Source organism: Molossus molossus, unplaced genomic scaffold (assembly GCF_014108415.1).
Source record: "Molossus molossus isolate mMolMol1 unplaced genomic scaffold, mMolMol1.p scaffold_m16_p_11, whole genome shotgun sequence".
NCBI classification, from domain to species: Eukaryota; Metazoa; Chordata; class Mammalia; order Chiroptera; family Molossidae; genus Molossus; species Molossus molossus.
Genome location: NW_023425346.1, coordinates 69,442,671 through 69,464,281, shown reverse-complemented (window position 1 = coordinate 69,464,281; position 21,611 = coordinate 69,442,671). Strand labels below are relative to the sequence as shown.

Sequence of the window (21,611 nt, the reverse complement as noted above, 5' to 3'; positions counted from 1 at the left end):
GAAAATAGTAGAAAAAAATAATAATAAAACATCTAGCTGGAGTAGAGGAAGGAGTGTCTCTCCCATCCTTCCTGGCCCTCTCCACCTCACCCTGGCCTCTTTCCGCTCTTGAGGCTCTGGCACCCCAGCTTCCTAGTCAAGGACTCTGCCCCTGAATCACTAAGCTGTCCCTGCGTTACCCAGATTGTTCTTCTTCATGTCCTTTTGAAATCAAATGGAAAGAGACATGGGATGGATTTTCCCTCTTTGAAATCAAATCAAATTACTCCCACCACACGTACATTCTCCTCTTGAGGGCTATTGTACTTGGCAGTGAGAAAAATGGTATTCCAGTGTTTGGAACAAGCAATTGAAAAAGTGTGAAAGACCTTGTTTAGTGAATTGTTTTAAAAAGGTATTCAAGCCCTGGCCAGTTTGGCTCAGCAGCTGGAGCGTCAGCCCACAGACCAGAGAGTTGCAGGTTCGATTCCGGTCAAGGGCACATACTTCAGAAACCCTGGCCCTGATCTTGGTTGTGTGGGAGGCAACCAATCGATGTGTCTCCCTCACATCGATGTTTCTCTCTCTCTCTATCTCTCCCTCCCACTCTGTCTGAAAGTAAATGGAAAAATATCCTTGGGTGAGGATTAAAAATAATAATAAAAAATAAAAAGGTATTCAAGCATTGTTCATACCTTTGTAACAATTTTTGTAAACTACAGCCTGTCTTAGACCATATTTTTCCTAATCTACCTCTACTGGGTTGAATAGTTTCTCCCCAAATTTCTTTCTACCTGGAACCTCAGAATGAGGCTTTATTTGGAAGTAAGAGCTTTTCAGATTTAATTAGCTTAGATGAGGTTATAGGTTTTAACATACAGTGGGCTCGAATCCAATGACTAACGTCCTTATAAGAAGACTACAGAGGACAGAGGTGAGCTGCAAACACAAAGGAAGGAGGCCATGTAACGGTGGAGGCAGTTATTAGTGATGCATCTACAATTGTTACCGTCCCTGAAGCAAGGAGACATGGGATGGACTTTCCCTCACAGTCTCCACAAGGTACTTAGAGGGCCAACACCTTGACTTTGGACTTCTGGCCTCTAGAACTGTTGTTTGAGGCCACCTCGTGTGTGCTAATTTGTTACAGTAGCCCTCGAAAACGAGTATATCTGCTCTGTCTTACCTCACTCTCTTCTCCTTATCTTCGCCTTGGGAAGGCGCCTCCACATCTCGCCACCCTCCTGGAAGGGCCGTCCCTTTTCTTTCAGCCAATTCAAGTCCAGGTCACCCTCAAGGTCCAGTTCAAATAGGACTCTTCCTGTAACACCTCCCCTTATCATCCAGCTCAAACCAGATATTCAGATATTCCTCTGAATATCTACAGTGAGCACTATTTGAACAAACTATTTCTTACATAAACATGACTTAGCATTATAACACTCCTTGTTTACTTGAACTACTAATTGAATCACATATTGTTGTTTAAATGTTACACACACACACACACACACGGTTTGGCAAAAGGAGGCTTACAGTTGTGAGTACATGAAACAGTTTATTCTTGTATTCTTCTAGATTATAAATTGCGCTCTCAAGGATTAGCCTTACCGAAGAGAAGTTTGGCCTTTGTCCTTGGCTCCCGAGAGGTAACCTCTAAAGCCTTGGAATATTCCGCCTGATTAGAATGCTCCTGTTTGCCTGGGGCCTTGGGCCATACACCAAGTATGGTGCCAGCCCTTGCTTTTGCCTCTTTAATGGATAAGAACCAGATATGAAACTTTTATCAAATAGGTACAACTAATCCACTAATATAAACTCTCAAAAAATCTTTGAACCCCTTGTGTTCTTCTGGCCTCCCCCCTCTTTGTCCTAGCTTCAAAGAAACATTTTTCCACAAGCTAACTGCATCCTTCACCTCCACTACTTCAGTTCTCACACAGCCCTGCACTCAGCCTAACTCACTGTCTTCACCGCCCCTCACAATGGCTCTTGTCCAGGTCTACACGTATTGTTATGTTGCCAAATCCAGAGACAGAGCCTCAGTTTTCATCATGCTCAGTCTCACCGTTTACCACGTACTTTTTCTTTAAACAATTCTTTCTCTTCTAATTTTTCTGTTACTTGCTGATCCTAATTAGTCTCTTTTGATGAAACGTTTACCTAAACTTACTTTTAAATATAGGTCAGACCGAGGGCTCCCTCTGGGACCTATTCCCACTCTACTGTCCCCTCAGGCGATCTCCCTCCCCAGATTTGCAAGCATCTATACACTGATGATACCCACATTTATACCAGCCCTGACTTCTCTGCTGTGCTCCAGGTTCAAAAACCTATGTTTCCTCCTTTATCCCTCTGGTCAACACCATTGTTGGAGGATATTTGTTTTTAACTAGAATGGATAAGAAAATTGTGAGTGACCCTGGCCAGTGTGACTCAGTGGTTAAAGTGTCATCCCACTCACCAAAGGGTTGTGGATTCAATTCCTGTCAAGGGCAAGTAGTACCTGGGTTGCAGGTTCAATCCCCAGCCCCAGCTGGGGTGTGTTCTGAGGCAACCAATCAATGTGTCTCTCTCACATCGATGTCTCTCTCTGTCAACTCTCTCTCTCTCTACCCCTCCCTCCCTCCGTTCCACTCTCTCTAGCAACCAATGGAAAATACCCTCAGGTGAGCATTAATCACAACAACAAAATAAAATTGTGAGTCAACACAATTTTTTTTAATAATTAAGGAATTCTTCATATATATGCATAACATATTGAGATTTTATGCAACATTCATAATTTTAAAATATTTAGATCCGATTCAACTTTCTCCAAATCTACATGACAGCTACAACAAAGTAATCCAGTTTTTATCTCGATCTCAGAATAAAATCCGAACCCCTTTTAATAGTCCTCAGTGTTATCAAGTACAGCTCTTGCTCCTCACTCCCCCACTACATGTTCTGGCCAGAGTGCCCTTTTTATTCCTTGAATGTTATTTTCTACTTGGGACTCTGGTGTTGCTTTTCCCTCTAACTGGCTTACTCTTTTCCCCTGATCCTGTAGGACTGAAGAAGTAGGAGCCCCAGTTCCTCTGCCTTACATGACTTTACTTCCTTTACATCATTTACCATAATCTGTAATATTTTTAATTTCCTGCCCACGTTCCACCGTCTTCCATCACTAGTACAATGTGAGCTGGAGAAGAATGAGCTTCTTGTCTGCCTTACTCACTACTGCATCTCAGCACCTGTAACAGTGTCTGGCCCACAGCTGGCCCTCAGAATTAATTTGTATTACTAAGCACACATGCCAGAATTTGAACTTGAGTTGAACTTCAATCTAGAACTCAAACTCTTACTCTGTTTGACTAACAATTCATCGAAAGCACGAGGCAATAGATCATGAAGGATGACATTTGACATCATCCGATGAAGATGTTTTGGTGAAGATATGAATGATGTAGACCTAGGCACAAATTGAAAGGAGAACATTCCAGACCAGATGAACACACAGAATTAGAATAAGCTGGATTTATGAGGTAAACGGCAAGGAAAGCTTAATTATAATTTTAATCATAATGGAATTGATAGTAAACAGATAAAATGTAACACGTTAGTGGAAAAGTTGAATTCAATCCTACTTTTTTCTGGTTTCCATGACAAAGTTAAGTTTTCTGAATGCACTTATACATTTAAATGTGTGTGTGTGTGTGTGGGGGGGGTGTTGTGGGCAAAGATGCTATAGACAAACCTGCAGACTCAGATTGGAATCTATTTTAAGGGGTGAGACAGGAGCTACTGGCTGCTACCCATCAGTGCCAAAAAATGGTTAAAACCCAGTAACTGGGAATCTTCCTCTTTATTCATGTTTTCTCTGAGTTATGCCCTTATATTAAGCATGGCTGATGCCTGGTAGAAAGAGCAGTAGAAATTGGAGGCCAAGGTGGGGTCAAGGTTTGAGCAAATAACATGTTTTTACTGTACTTTGCAAATAGATTGAATTAAGCCTTCTCCAAAATGTTTCAGCTTCTATGTTTTCATCTTGTTTCCAACAGTATACCACTTTCATTTTGAAGTCTAGTGTTGTTAAATAAAAAAGTCTAATTACTATATAGGAAAAAGTATTATCACCTCACTCAAATGCTTAGAAAAATAAACCTAGCTATACAACCCATGATTCATAAATGAAGCCAACCAACTACAAGCTATACCTCCCACTCAGAGATAATGAAGCATGAAATAGCACTTCAGGATTAAAATTACATGGAGAGAAATTGCCTTTCTAAACTCAAGAAAAAAACAGTGTTCACATGTTGAATAAAGCCTTGGCTGGGTAGTTTAGTTGGTTAGAGTGTCATTCCAATGCGCCAAGGTTGTGGGTTTGATCCCTATCTGAGCACATACGTGAATTAGAATCAACCAATGAATGCATAAATAAGTGGAACAACAAGTAGATGTTCCTCTCTTTCCCCTTTAAAATCAATAAATTTTAAAAAAATGTTTGTAACTACATAGAGTACACATTCACATGTTATTAGCCAATAATAGCATGCTGTTCATGGTTACTTTTCCCCATTTTATGTGAGTCCTAAAAATGTTACAATATTTCCTAATAATTTCCTATGGGAACAATTTATTGATAGATTTGATTTAAAATCATTTTCAACCCTTGCCTGTTTGACTCAGTGGTTAGAGCGTTGGCTCGCAGACCAATGAGTCATGGGTTCAATTCAGTCAAAGGCACATACCTCGGTTTCTGTTGTCCCCGGCCCTGGTTGGGTGGTGCCAAGGGCAACTAGTCGATGTGTCTCTCTCATATCAATGTTTCTCCTTCTCCCTCTCTCTCTCTCCCTCCCTCCCACTCTATTTGATGATAAATTGAAAAATATCCTCTGGTGAGGATTAAAATGAATAATAATAATAATAATAATAAAATAAAATCATTTTCAGAGAGAAATGCATCTGGGTCTGGAGTTTTATTACACCAAGTAGCTATCGTGGTCAAGTTCTAAATGTGCATTCTTTTGAGTTACCTTCATAAAAAAATTTTAGATATCTCTGCTGGAATTGTCACGCATTTTTATGTCAATTGAGTTTATTTACTAGCCTATCAATAACCTGAAAACTTCATCTGCTCCTCAACTTTTTCCAAATATTGAAGAAATTTTCTCATGATCCAATTGATAAATAATTCATATATGCAAAGCCCAAAGAACTATTCAAACTACTGTCTCATCTTAAATGCAATGCAAGAAAGAAAGAACAGTATCTTTATTCAAATATTTTATTTAGCTCCTAGGTATGTCCTATTATGACTGCAAACTAATTTTATTCTTATTTTTCTTGATTTTGCTATTGTAATTATATAAAAATTTACACGTACCTATTCATAAATGTTGCTGATTAAAAAAAAATTTTTTTTTGCATGAGAATAATGCATTTTGTATAGCAGGATATAAAAAATTAATAGTGATTTTATTTTTCTCCCTAAATAACAGGAAATGTTTCCAATTATTTTTTAGAGCAGGACATTTGGTACAGATAATGTTGCTATAGCAACTTTAGAACAGGCTTAATTTGGGCCACAATGAGTGCACCCACTTGTTTTAAATTCATCATTCGGTCTAATCTAGCATTTACATGAAGAGCTGAGCGCCTTTGCAGGCAGTGCAGCCCGAGCGCCTGTGTGGAGAGTTGTTTGGGGATACGGTGCCTCACATTTCCACCTGCATTCATGACATTTATTAAGAGTTTATATCGCAGTACCAAGAGCTATAATGTTTATTAAGAAAAAATAGAACCATACTCCAATTTTACTTGAGCTTAAAAGCTTTGAAAATCAAACCTTATCCAACCTCTGAAAATATTTTGACATTAAAATACACTTTCCCTTCTAATGTTAAACTTAAACAAAAGCTTGGAGAGGAAATGTTTAGTGTGCTTGCCTGAAGAAAGATGTTTTAGCTTATTCTGCGTTAGTTTATCTCTACTGTAATGATGCCATATAGCTATAACAATCTTGAAAGTGTTATCTATACTTAGTATCAAGGTGGTTTTAGTTGAGGACATGGGGTTTTCCAATTCTAGGAAAGAATGCTAATGTGCAGTGGTTTTAGGTTTCAGTCTCATAGAGACAAAAATCTTTTTTAAAATGGACTTGATTGAGGTAAAATTGGTTAATAAAATTATATAGGTTTCGGGGGCAAAGGCTAAACTAAAGTCTTTAATTTACGGTTCCGAGTAAGATTCACTGTCTGCTACAATTGAAGTATTGCCTTTGAGGCAGCAAATATGTTTACACACTTTAACCTCTGCCTAGAATTCATTTCCCATCCCCTTTTGTCAGGATTCCACTCAAGTGTTAGGTCCTCTAGCCCACCTTCCCTGATTTGCACTACAGAGTGGCCTTCTTCTCCAAAACATTGGGTCCAGCCTGGGCTCTGCTATTTCACATATTTATTTGCACATTTTCCACTACTTGACAGAGAATTCCATGAGGAATAGCTTCGTAAACTTGATGCCTTCTTCCCCCCAAAACAAAACAAATTCAACAAACAATTGTTTTAATGAATCAACACATAGCTATTGACCCACCACCACTTACCAAGGACTGTAATAAATGTCGTGGACTTACTATTTTCCGTTGGGGCACTAGGAAAAAATATTTTATATACATCCTGAAATGATACCTGAGAGAACAAGGAAATAAATGTCACCTGTAAAATGACTAAAACCAACAATAAGAAAAATAAGAGTAAGAGTTTGAAAGACAGTCAACTTGGGAGATCAGAGGAGGTTTTAAGGAAACAGAAAGATTTTAGCTAAACCATAAGTACAACTGAGAATTGGGGACTAGCTGGAGAGTGCGAAAGGTGTTTTGGTTTTTTTGTTTGTTTGTTTGTTTGTTTGTTTGTTTTTCAGAGAAGAGCAAGAGCAAAAGGCAGTGGGAACAGGGTAACTGGCCCGAGAACAGAGACACACAAGCATGCCTGCGTCGGAGGCTCCTGAGGGCAGGGACTCCTTACCTTCCAAGAGAATGGTTAAGAGGAAGTACCTTAAAAAAATGACTGTGCAAATGATGTAGAAAGATTTAAAATAGCACACTAGGTCCCAGTGTCCAACCTAGAATTGATTCGGATGTTTATAATTAACTATTACTTTTCTCTCATAGCATTTTTAGAACAATAAGCCAAAGAGTCAGAGCAAAGTAAAAGATGGGCTCCTAAATTTTTTTCTGATAAAACTGGCTTTAATAGACATTTCACACAAGATAGAAATATGAGACAGTATAATCCAGGAAAGGTAAATTTAGTTGATATTTCATCTGCTCTGAACTACTAGTTCCGTACTTTTAATTTCAACGTTTTAATCTCTTCATTGACATGACAGAAATACCTAAAACAGAAACAGAAGAGGAAAAAAGAGGACTACAGAAAGGACATTGAGCTAAGGACAGAGAAGAGATTTGCAGCTCATCTTCATGGTTCAAGACATATAACAAAAAGGAGACTCTTAAACTTTGCATTATATAAGTATTACATCCAAGACAATAACTTTTCTAGAAAAAAGAGAATAACTATTGGCATTTTTTAAAAATCTAAAGTAGTCATTATATATGCTCAAAAGAAGTATCAAACAGGTAAAATTTAAAAGAAATCATTAAAAGGAAAAAGTGTGGGTGGCTGTAAATCCAATTTAATGAGTAGTCAAGACATGCAACTTTGCATAAAAGACTAATTCTGTGGAGAAACTTTAAATAAACATTACGTGGGAGTCAACTATTACAGCAAATGAAAATTGGGTTAGAAAACAGTAAGGAATATAGGTATAGACATGACAAATGCAATACATATAACACCCTAGTGTTTAACCTTGAAATCGGTGATCTGGGAGGCTGAAACTCACTGTGCTGGGTATGAAAAGCATAAATAAGGTAGTATTAAAAAAAAACAAAAAAACAAAAAAACAAAAAACATGCCCCGAAATAACAAAATAGTGTGATTCAGGATCAAAAATAGGTAGTCTGTTACTAGCAATAAGAAAAAAGGTAGGAAACTTGGTTTTAATAATATGATATTAAATCAACCATGAGAAGTAGAGGCAATATAAAATGGGATGGATAATTCTAGACTTTTGTCTCCTAAAAGCATTGAGGATTAATGAGATGGCAACTCAGTGTCATTTGATGCAAAAGGAAGACGATGAAGTTTCAGAGGGAAAAATGTCTTTATTAATGAGGAAATATGTTTTGTTTGAACATTGAAAATGCTGCGTTTGGAATTTCCCATACTAGATCCCTAGCAAAATGGTCTTGCTTCTATTTTAAGGAATTACACTTCTATTTCAAAAATTAATCACAGGTCAGGGTTCTCCCTAGCCTATATGAGTCAAAAAATAATTGTCCTCTTTGTTTTTTAGTTCTACAGAGAATAGATACTGCCTCATCTTCCTTGAACTTTATCCATAGTCTCACATCAATTAGAGTAATCTATGAGAACCCTAGTTTCATTTGATAATAAAACTAGAATGTGATATATAGAAAATATGATAATAATACGGCATATCTTAATCACCATATTCCAGGTACTGTCTAAACATGTTCAGTGTTAACATATTGCATGTTTACTATGGTACCTCATGTGATTCTCAGTGTGGTTTTGCTATTTTTCCATTATTTTCTCTCAACTCCAAATCTACCCTTTATTCCCCATTCTGGGGAAAAAAAATAGAGGTGAACCTTTTAAATATTTCTCTTTGCAAAGCTGCACAAGGTTAAGCTTTGTCTGTAGAAGGTGGATGACACTGAAGGAGAAAGGGGCGTTTCTCTTCCTGGGTCTGGTGTGCTCACACACACACACACACACACACACACACACACACCCGCCCCAGGCTCCTGCAGTGAGCACAGGCTCTCCAGCACCTGGCTCCTTGCAGCACCAGAAACTTTCCCCTGCGCCCACCTGTCAGTCAGACAGTTCACAGCCCAGCACCGCAGGCAAGCACCTCCTTACGGATGGCTTCCCCTGGTACCCTTGTGGGCCCCTTTGCAGCCAGCACATCCCCCCGGTTCTTCCCTGGGTTCCCTATCTCAGCCTTCAGGTAGTGGTTGCATTCGGTGGAGTTCTCTTCACTTCTTACTAGCCAAGCCTGTATTACCTCCAACCCCTTGTTCAGGCTAATAATTGTTTGTATTAAACTTACTCTGGCCCTGGCCGGTTTGGCTCAGCGGTTAGAGCGTCTGCCTGCGGTCCAGAGAGACCCGGGTTCGGTTCCGCTAAGGGCATGTACCTCGGTTGCAGTTTGTCCCCGGCCCTGGTTGGTCGTGCGGGTGGCAGCCACTTGATGTGTCCCTTTCGCATCGATGTTTCTCTCTCTCTCTCTTCCTCTCTCTCCCTCCCAATCTATCTGTACAAAAAATGGAAAAATGTCCTCGGGTGAGGATTAAAAAAAAAAAACTTACTCTGTTCCAGTAACTATGAGGTTTCTGCCTCCTGCTTGGAGCCTGGCTCACACAGTACCTGTGAGGTGGGAATCAGTAAGTCCATTGTACCGAGAATATGACTTTTCCAATCTCGTGTAGCTAATGACAGGAAGAATGGGGATTCAAACCTTGTTTTTTTCTAACCTCATAGCTCAGGAACTTAAACCACATATGACCAGGTATAATTAAAAATAGCTCCCCCTTTTATTCTTAGAAGTGTCCCAGTTTCATACATTACATGGCTACCGTACTTAGACCATTTCTCATTTTGTTTAAACCAGCCATTCTCAAACCTTTTACCTCGTGATACAATGAGAATACAGTAAGTCACGTGTGTCGCGCTCTCTGTCCAGAGCCTTTAATCCCTTTCTCTCACTCTAGAAAGCACATGCTAAGAGAAACCCAAGAGATATTAATATGGAGATACCTTGACTCAACTCTTACTATGAAGGCAAGTCTTACACATATTTGGGTACTTTGCCTACTATCAGTTATTAATTACTTATGATACCTTACAGCTGATTGAGACACTGTGTGTTAACAAAATGGTTATTCTAACCCATTCCCAAAGGAAACATCCTCATTTGTGAGTTAAAACTTTTCAATCACTTTATACGATATATAATTTATTATGTATAATATACATTTTATTAATATCTGATGCATGCTTTATTAATATACTTTTTAAAAGAGCTGATTATTCCAAGGGTGCCAGCTTACATCTCAAGCAGGATAATTACTTTGTCACTATTCTGAAGAGTAACATTTTATATGTAAATAGCTCAGAGTAGGGTCTCTAGGTAGCAAAGGCACACACACAACTGTTCATCTCACTGAGAATATCCTACAATAAATTTTTTAAAAAATGTAACATGACCTTGCTTTTCCATCTTCAGATAAACTACTAAATATTTTTCCCAATAAACCAGGAATCTTTAAAGATTCCTTATTAATATGCTAAGAATTTCCTACGTTTCCTTAGCATTATAAAGTACTGTTTTTGCTAGCTTTGTATGTGATGATAAGGACTTGAACACCAATAAAGTTGTAGTTCTCCTCCCCAAAGTTTAGAAACCAGAAGATTCAGAAGAGAGAGTGAATGCACGGTCGTTTGGGAATGAGACAGTGGTACATCTTAGATGCTCAATAACTCAGTAACAAATAAATGCATTGAGTGGATAGATGAATACTCTTTCTTCATACAAGCATCATCTGCAGTTACCCAATATGCTAATGAGATACTGTGATTTATAATAAGTATCTATTTGGTCTCAGTCTGATTTCTGGCACAGAGCTCCTAAAACCTTGGAATTTCCTAAGTGATAAGAGCAACAAAACTGTCTCGGTATGTTAATGACCTAAGGATGGGAGTTGGTTGCCAGGAGATCTAAACCATATGATAACAGGATTGGAACCAACTCCCTCCTAGAGGGGAGAGAACCTGGAGATTGAATTAGTTGCCAGTGGCCAGTGACTCAATCATGATTGTGCAATGAAGCCTCATAAAAACCAAAAGGACAGGGTTTGGAGAGCTTCCCAGTTGCTGAGAGTGGTGCATCGGAGAGGTCATGGGAGCTCCTCACCCTTTCCCCACACCTTGCTCTATGTATCTTTTTCATCTGGTGGATCCCGAGTTATATCCTTTTATAGTAAACTGGTGATCTAGTAAGTAACATGTTTCTCTGAGTTCTGAGTTCTAGCAAACTAATTGAACCCAAGAAGAGGCATTATGGGAACTTCTGATTTACAGCTAGCCGGTCAGAACTGCAGGTAACATCCTGGACTGGCTACTGACATCCGCAATGAGGTGCAAAGGAGGGCACCCTTAGAAACCCCAAGCTACAGCCAGTTAATCAGAAGCACGGGTCAGAAGTCTGTGCTTGTGACTGGCATCTGAACAGGGGCAGGCAGTCTGATCGGACTGAACCCTTCCTCTGTGGAATCCGATGCTCTCTGCAGGTAGATAGTGTTTGAGAATGCTTGCTGGTGGGGACGCCCTCCTCCCTCCATGTTGGCATTGAGTCTCAGAACACTAATAATAGTTTACCTCAATATTGTGCAGCCTAAGCATCTAAAATGTGCCAGGCGTCGACAATTTCAGACTCACACTGGGAGGTAGGAGAAACACTTTGAGAATCCGACCTTCATCTTAAGGATTGTGTTGCCCGTGAGTTTGCGTGGGTATAACAGACTGACATTGGGCTTTGCTTCACCGAGTCTTTTCTCTGAGGAGCATCTGTGACCCATCACTCTCTGAGGCTCTGCCTCCAGGCTTCTCAACGGAGCCCTGGCTTATGTGAGCCACCACATCTGCTTGCCGCATACCAGTGAGGTCTGCCTCCCTTCGGGTAGTTAATATTTATCGCAAAAGCACCAGATGCCTGAGAGCAACAGAAAAATAATGAAATGCTATGGAAGCCAGTTCAGGAAAGATTACGGAAATTGTTTAAACTGCTTGCATGGGTTTCCATCGATTGCTTCTAGAAAGAAAATGTTGTTCATGTGATTACTTAGAGTTATTTGGCAATTTGGATTCTCTCCAGATGTTCCAGATATTCTCTACTCTTTGCCAGAATCACAAAAACAGTTGATAGGGTTGACTATTACTTGAATGCTTAGCAGTATGTCTCTAGTTCTCAAGCTCCAGTTCTCAGCTAGAACATTCATTTGAAAATACTTTGCACATCTCTCCATAGTGAATATTTGCACTGATTACAGAGTGAGAGCTTACTTCCATGGTTATGCAACCTCAATTTAGTAATATGTGTTTGTTTGTTTTTAACACAGGGCCATAATATACTCATAATAAAAATAAATATACATGCAGTGACAATCTTTAGATGTACCTTTCAGAGGTATTTGTTTCGGGTGGAATGTTTGTTCATAAAGATCTTTGCATATTTAAAGCCATTATTTCTGTAAATTACATTCAACAGGTTTTTAGAGAAAATTGGAAATCCATGCTATAGACTGTTTAGAGAATAATACATTTAACATCTTAGCAAGAGCTACTGGCTTTATACAGGCACTTGAAAGATGTTAAAATGAAACCTTAGTTAGATTCAATTGTTCTTTAAAGCTACCTACCTTTTATTCTTCTGTAAATTAATGGATACTTTTTTCTTTTTGCATTTATTTTCAGATAGAGTGGGAGAGGGGAACAGAGAGAGAGAAAGATAGAGAAACATCAATGTGAGAGACACATTGACTGGTTGCCACCCACACAACCCCAATCAGGGCCAGGAACAAACTGCAACCAAGGCACATGCCCTTAGCGGGAACCGAACCCGGGACTCTCTGGTTTGTGGGCCGACACTTTAACCGCTGAGCCAAACTGGCCAGGGCAGATACTTTTTGATTATAGAGAAATAGAACTAAGGAAACCAGTTGTATGCACTTCCCCTCTGTCGCACTTCTATTGAGGTGACAAGAAAGTAGCCTCCAGCCCATTTCTGTCCCCTCAGCCTGGTGCTCAGGCAGGATCAGTTTTTGTGTGTTCAGTTATTCCAGTGTTGGAGCCATGCCTGGGAGCTCCAAGCCCTCAGCTAGTATTAAGGTGCAGGAAGAAGATGAAGGAAAACATTTTTAAATGCATAATATCAATAGTACTCGTATGGGGTTGGGGGCTCTGAGCTGTGAATACTTAAGCTGTTAAAGAGGCTGAGAAAAAACAACAAACAATTGTTAAATAATAAAAACTTTCGATAATTACTAGTCCCACTGCCTCAACCTTCACAGGCAAAATATTCTGCATGCCATTATATACCCCATGATCCATCCCATCTCCCACGAGACAGAGATTAATGCTGCAATACCAAAGAAGGAAAATGTGATTACTCCAGATTTTATTGTAATACCATTATAGATTTGTTGCCATAATAATGTAGGATGCACATTGCTTTACTTCAGTAAGTTTTTATTTTTCTACATTTTCCCCTAGAGATTTGAGAGCCATATGCCTATAAAATTGCAACCCTGACTCTACAATTGGAAAAGCGTATCTGTTGTTCTCAAGTTACCTTTAATCTGACTATACAGGTAGGCATAAACTATCAGAGTAATAGAATGTATATCCCTTGTGCTATAAATTTTCCATCATTTGGGCACCTGTCTTAAGGGTATCTTAATATTTAAGGTATATCTAGATACAGTGAGATTTTTTCCTCCATTTTTGTCATTTTTATTTGTGGGATGAAATGGATTCTGCAGTATTATAGATTTCAAATTTAAACAACCAAAAAGCAATGATGCCAGCCTTCCTCACACTATTCTTTTTAAAATAGAAAACATATTTCAGTCAGTCTTATTAAAACAAAACAGAAAGCTTTTCACTTCTTGGAGTTTTCTATCTTCCTATTGAAAAGATACATTTCCCTCTCCCATTTTTGCTTGTGCCTTTGCCAGAACTAATATCTTAATACGACCACATCTCATTGTAAATTATTACTTAATATGTAGAGTCAGATGTCTTCTGAATATTACATTTTGTGCAATAGGAACCCCTTGTAAAACAAATAGTATGATGATATTATGGTCTTGTCTTCAAAACACACATGCTACCATCGCTTTCTCCCTAGGTCACTTAATCAATTACTGTGGCCTTGTATACTACCTACATGCAGATAGTTTTCAAGTTTATATCTCTAGCTCTTCTCGGAGTTCAGACTCTTATAGTCAGCTGTCCAAATAGCATCTCCAACTTCACACATTCAAACGGAAGCTCTTGGTTTCCCTTCAAACGTGCTCCTCTTCCTTTTATCTCAATAAATGTCATCACTATCTACCCAGCAGTTTATTCCAGAATGCAAGGGACACCTGGATCCTCATTCCCCACTTCCATTCCATCAACAAGTTCTGATGATCTGGCCCCCAGATACAGGGGTGGGCAAAAGCAGGTTTACTACATTTGGTCGCATGGAAAAATATATAATACAGGAATAAATAATGATACAAGAATAAACTCTGTGTTTCGTGTACTCACAACTGTAAACCTACTTTTGCCTCACCTTATATATTCCAAATTCATCCGCCCCACTCCATATCCACTCCCTCTGCCCTGCCCTAGCCACCACCTAACTGCTCTCCCAGGGCCCACTGATCACGACTTCTTATCCATCCCCTGCAGCGGAAACACAGTATTCTCTTAAATCATATAAATCATATCACATCCCAATTTAACTTGAAGTGGAAACACTTAATGTTATGCATAAAATCAAATCTAAACTTTGCATGCTGGTTTACAAAGCCTGACCCCTGCCCACCTAGGCAACAGTACCTCCTGTGCCTCCCCTCGGCCGGGTAGGCACCAGCCACACTTGAACTCCCTGCTCAGGGGCTGTGGGTGTGCTGTTCCCCTGCTGTGCATGCTCTTCCTCCTGCTTTTTGAATTCCGGGTCCCCTTTTCATCCTCCAGGTTTCAGTTTAAGTATCAGCTGCCCGGAAAGGTGTTCTTCCTGACCACCTTATTTATGTGTGATCCCCGGCCTCCCACATCATGATCATTTTCTTTCATAGAACCCCCTTCCCTTTTCCAAAATCTATATTTAATTAATGTATTTACATTTCATTGCCTCTCTTTCTCTCTGGGCGAAGTGTTCGATTAAGGAAGCAATGTTGTCTACCTTTTCACCTTTCAGCCCAGAGCCTGACACGGTCAGTCACATAGGAAACCACAGGCAAATGGACATCTCCTGGGTCGTCACTCAGTCTAATCTCGTTCACTACTGCTATTCACCTCTGTTCCTTCATCTACTTCACTTTTTTATGCAGAATAAACATTTCAAAGTTATTTCAAGTTGTATTACCTTATCATTGCCAACTTATAATTCAAAAATAATCTAAATGCCATTATTTGACTAATCTGTTAAGTATTTTTTTTTTCTATGATTTAGATCAGTTCTTCACATACCAAGCATATCAGTTTGTGTTCAGTAACAAATCACAAACCTGCAGTGGCTCAGGCAGTGGAAGGGCGTATCTACAAGCAGAAGGACAACGGACTCGTTATCTTAAGCTGCAAGGATGTGCCATAGGGTCTCCCTGTTCCCAAGGAAGGAGAGGAGAGAAATCAGAAATTGCACCTATGTTTTTCCTTAATCCAGAAGTAGCACACCATAGCTCTGCTCACATTTCTTTGACCATAGCTAGTGACAGGGCCCTGCAAGGGTCCAGTCAGTGAGAAACTCAGGGGTCAGTCCTCCCTCTCACTCCTGCTTTCCCTTCTAAATGGTACACCTGACAATTGTAAGGTTTCTTTAAAAAAAAAAATGTAGTGGGGCAACATTGCTTAATAAATCATATAGGTTTCAAGTGTACATTTCTATGATATATTATCTATATATTGCACAGTGTGCCCACCACCCAAAGTCAAATCATTTTCTGTCACCGTGTATTTGGTCGCCTGTACCACTCACTACACCCCGCCTCCTTCCCTCTGGCAACCACCATACTGTTGTCTGTGTCTGAGTTTCCGTTTTATATCCCACATATGAGTGAAATCATATGCTTCTTAACTTTTCTGACTGATTTATTTAACTTAGCATAATATTCTTAAGGACTACCCATGTTGTCACAAATGGCAGTATGTCATCTTTGCTTATGGCTGAGTGTCACACCATGGTATACATGTACCATATGTTTATTCAATCTTCTATCAAAGGACTCTTGGTTGTCTCCGTGTCTTGGCCACCACGAATAATGCTGCAATGAACATAAGGGTGCATATATCTTCGTGAATAGATGTTTTTGAGTTTTGCTGGTAGATGCAAAGAAGAGAAATTGCTGGCTCATATGATAATTCTATTCTTAATTTTTTGAGGAACCTCCTTACTGTTTTCCATAGTGGCCATTCCAGTTTACATCCCCACCAGCAGTGAATGAGGGTTTCTTCACAACCTCTCCAACACTTGTCATTAACTGTCTAGTTGATAATAGCTATTCTAACAGATTTGAAGTGGTATCTCACTGCAGGTTTTATTTATAGTTCTCTAGTAGCTAGTGAAGTTGAATATCTTTTCATATATCTGTTGGCCATTTGTATGTCTTCTTTTAAAGTTTCTAGAATTCTTTGTTTTCTTGTTGTGTATTAAGAGTGTGTGTGTGTGTGTGTGTGTGTGTGTGTTGTTCCGTTTAAATATATAGCAGTCACTTAGAATATAATGCAATTTAAAAGGGAATGTTTTTTATAGACATGAATACTTAATATGCACAATGAACATGGAACAAAACCTTGAAAGAAGATATGTTTTAAAACGTATTGTGTAAACGAATATTGTAAAAGCAGTAGTGTAACTGTGGGTAGGAAAAATAGAAATAAGAAAAATGAAAAGAATATTTTATTGAGCCATAACAATAATTACTATCTCAAGAGAATTTGTTCTTTCAATCTAACAAAAATGCACATGTATAAATGTATAAAAGAAAAAAGTTCCAATGGATCTCCATTGCAATCTAGATCAAGAAACTTTTCACTGTAACTGTCAAAGTCTTCCATCAGTTAATAATACCCTGTCTGTTCTACTCTTTTAAAAATAAATTTTTATTTGTACTAAAGACTTGATTTAGCACTAGCAGTGGAAAACTGATAAAAATATATGGTCTCTGACTTGAAGAAATCCATGTAATGAGGGAAAACTGACTTGTAATTAATTAAGGACAGTGTGATAATACTTTAAATAAAAGTATGTGTTCAAAAGAGATATAGGGAAGGCTTCATAGAAGCAGCAACATTTGATCAAAATCTTAAAGATTATTAGGAGGAGCAGGGAGTGGGGAATCCATTGCAAATCACTAGACCAAGTTTCAGAAAGAGGTTTATGCCTAACTATATTGCATATGAATACAAATCTTGTGCACACATTGAAAACTTTTTTTTTAATATTTCAATTACAGTTGACATTCAGTATATTAGTTTCAGGTGTACAACATAGTGGTTAGACATTTACATAACTTATCAAGTTATCACCCCAGTAAGTATAAGTACCCAGCTGACACCATACATAATTATTACAATGTTATTGACCATATTCATTATGCTGTACTTCCATCCCCATGACTACTTTGGCCCATTTTTTAACCAGGTTCTTTGTTTTTTTGTTGTTGTTGTTTGTTTGTTTGTTTTTTATCCTCACCGGAGGACATTTTTCCATTTTTTGTTCAGGTAGAGTGGGAGGGAGAGAGAGGAACAGAGAGAGAGAGAGACATCGATGCGAAAGGGACACATCGAGTGGCTGCCACCCGCACGACCGACCAGGGCCGGGGACAAACTGCAACCGAGGTACGCGCCCTTAGCGGGAACCGAACCCGGGTCTCTCAGGACCGCAGGCCGACGCTCTAACCGCTGAACCAAACCGGCCAGGGCCTTTGTTTTTTTTTTATTGTTGAATTTTAAGAGTTCTTTGTGTATTTTGATTAACAGTCCTTTATCAGACATGTCTTTTGCAAATATTTTCTCCAGTCGGTGGCTTGTGTTCTCATTCTCTTGACATTGCCTTTCACAGAGCAAGCATTTTTAATTTTAGTAAAGTCCAATTTATTAATTATTTTAAGGATCATGCTTTCTATGTTGTATAGTAAGTCCTTACTTACGGTCATTGTTAGGTTCTGCAACTTAAAACGCAACAACAGATAATGAAACCAATTTTATCATAGGCTGATATAAATAAGAATTATGTTCTTATGACATCTCATCAACATTATAATGACATAACATTGAAATAAATTACATTATTCAAGTACCTGCTGTATCTAAAAAGTCATTGCCACAGCCAAGGTCATCTAAATTTTCTCCTGTGTTATCTTCTATGAGTTTTATAGTTTTGTAATTTACATTTAGGTCTATGATCCATTTTGAGTTAATTTTTTGGAGGTGTAAGGTCTGTATTTTATTAACCTTTTTTTGCCTTGGATATTCAGAGTTTTATAGTTTTCTTCAAATAGATCTTATACATATTTTGTTAGATTTATATCTAAGTATTTTCACTATTTTGTGTGCTAATTTAAATGATATTGTGATTTTTATTTCAAATTTGACTTGTTTATGCTGGCATATAAGAAAATGATTGACTTTTGTATATTAACCTTGTATTCTGTAGCCTTGCAATACTCGTTTTTTTTAGTTCCAGGAGTCTTTTGTCTAGTCTTCTGAATTCTCTACATAAACAGTCATGTTATCTGTGAACAGAGTTTTATGTCTTCCTTCTCAATTTGTGTACCTTTTATTTACTTTTCTTGCCTATTGTATTACCTACAACGTCCAATACAATGTTGAAAAATAGTGGTGGGAGGAAATATCCTTTTTTTTGTACATGATCTTAGTGGGGAAGCTTCCTATCTCTCACCATTAAGTATGATGTTAGATGTGGGTTTGTTTGTTTTTTTAAGATAGTCTATTAAGTTGAGAAAGTTTTCCACTATTCTAGTTTACTGAGAGTCTTTATCATGAGTGGGTGTTGAATTTTGCCATTTGCTTTTTCTGCATCTATTAATATGTTTTTGCAATGTTTTTAGTCTGTTGATATGATGGGTGACATCAATTGATTTTCAAATGTTGAACCAGCTTTGCAAACCTGGGATAAATTTCACTTGGAATGGTGTACAATTCTTTTGATACTTTCTGGGATTTGATTTGCTGATATTTTGTTGAGGAATTTTCATGTGTGTTCATGAGAGATATTACTCAGTAGTTTTGTTTTCTTGTAATATCTTTGTCTTGTTTTGGCATTAGCTGGTCTCATGGAGTGAGTTAGAAAGTATTTCTTTTTTGTCTATCTTCTAAAATAGTTGTAGAGAATTGGCATAACTTTTTTTTCTTAAATGTTTGGTGAAATTCAACAGTAAACCAATATGGGCCTGGTGCTTTCTTTTTTGAAAGATAATTAATTATACAATTTGTTCAACAGATATTGGACTATTCAGATGATCTTTTTCTTTGGTGTGAGTTTTAGCATATTGAGTCTTTCAAGGAATTGGTCAGTTTCATCTAGGTTATCAAATTTGTTTGCATAGAGTTGTTCATAGTATTCCTTTATTATCTTTTTAATGTCCATGAGTTCTGTAGGGATGTCCACTATTTCATTTCTGATATTATCAATTTGTGTCCTCTCTATTTTTTCTTAGTCTGCCTAGAGCCTTATCAATTTTATTGACTTTTTTCCAAAGGACCAGCTTTCTATTTTATTGTTTTTCTCCTCTGATTATTATTTCTTTTCTTCTGTTTACTTTAGGTTTAACATTATCTTTCTAGTTTCCTGGTATGTGTTGTCTTGAAATCTGACAAAACTATATATATAACCTAATTCTGTAACCTGAAGACCTAGAAACAATGACCAATTTTGTAGCTCAGAGCATCCCTAGTGTTCACATTGTGGTCACTACTATGAATTCTTCCCATAAGGGGCCAAGGATACTTGGAGAAATTGATGCCCTCGGTTCCAGGATAGAAAAATAAGCCTGGATTTCTTGTTATACTGAAAGAGCAAAGAAGCTGTCAATGATGACTAGGGTCTAGTAAAGGGATTCAGAAGGCAACCTGAATGGGCTGCCATTGGCAAAGACGGGGCAGAACAGGGAAATTATGCACTCATCATGCCTTTCTTTAACTAACTATAACTCAGGGTAAGCAATTACTTCATGCTGGGAAACTTCTTTTTATGGAAGTGCCCCTACTAATAAATAAAGAAGGCTTTTAGAATTAGAATATTACTATTTTGAAATTTTTAATTAACTAATGTATCTGGGAAATGATCATCAATAGCTAAGATTTTAAAAGGAATTAAAATCAGATATTATATAACTTCTGAGGATATACACAACATCACCTCTGAAGCTGTCTGATAATACTTTTAGATATAATAATTAATACACAGGAAGTACAGGGGATACCACAGGAATGTAGTCAGCATAATCCAGACAGTGGGAGACTCTATAAGAAAAATAATTGTTTTGAACAAACAAATGTAAAAAGAAAGAGAGAGAGAGAGAATCTAGGGATTTAGAAGACTTGACAAATAATAAAAATGTATGAAATCATTTATCTTGATTCAAACAAATAAAATATATAGAACAAAAAAATATAGTTGCAGAACATGATAACCAGAGAAATGTGAATACTGACTGGGTATTTGATTATTGAATTACTGTTCATTTTTTAGATTTGTGATAATGATATTTTGGTTACTGTTGGTTTTCTTTTTTAAGAAACTGCACATTTTCTATTGCCAAAAAAATAAAAGTACTCTAAATAACTTATGTCCTGTGGCTAGCTAATGAAATGGTTACTTTTGTTAAATTGCTATAGGGAATACTGCTTCTAGAAAGCTTTCTCCAACACCATCACTTTAAACATTTAGCACAATATGATTTTCATAATAAACTTCATAGTTACAACATATAACTGTGGTTCATGTCTTTTGCAACACAAACAAACAAAAACCTCAGATACTCTAGGCAATTCCTAGAGGTCAAAAGAAGCATTTTTTTTTTCTTCTATGGAGCCCACACCTCTTGGCCTTGGCCCATTTTGACCTCCTGTGGCATCCCATCTCCACTCTCAGACCCAGAAGGGCTAACACCAAAAACCAAAGGTTTAACTCTGAGATGACTGTGAGCAGTGGATGGCTGTGGTGTTATCTTGCGAATATGACCAGAGAAAAATCCATATTATCTGAAGATAAACCAAATTGCCAATTGGAATATAAGAAAACCAACATAGTGCTCGCCTCGGCAGCACATATACTAAAATTGGAACGATACAGAGAAGATTAGCATGGCCCCCGCGCAAGGATGACACGCACATTCGCGAAGCGTTCCATATTTTTCAGCGGTAAGAAAGATCTCTTATCCTTTGAGACCTGGAAAGTATCATCCTAAGTGAAACAAACCAAACAGAGAAAGACAAATTTCATATGATCTCACTGATTTGTGGAATATAATGAACATAACAGTTGGAGGAATGGGGTAGTCCCAGAGACGTGGAAGCGGGGTACAGACTGACAATCCCCTAAGGAGTGGGGAGGTGGGGGAGGGATGAACCACAGAACTTATACACATGTATGCATGAACAGTGGACATGGACAGCAATCTGGGGAAGGGGCAGGGAGGGATGGGGAGGGGGGAATCAGTGGGGGGAAAAGGAGAAACATCTGTAACAAAAATTAATCAATAA

The 21,611-nt window shown here is 38.1% G+C and overlaps 1 non-coding gene across 1 annotated transcript; it reads left to right on the top strand.

Annotated features, from left to right (window-relative positions):
- Positions 1-21,157: 21,157 nt before the first annotated feature.
- Positions 21,158-21,264, top strand: LOC118625975. Its single transcript, XR_004958808.1, has one exon. It is a non-coding gene; the product is annotated as a U6 spliceosomal RNA (small nuclear RNA).
- Positions 21,265-21,611: the final 347 nt, after the last annotated feature.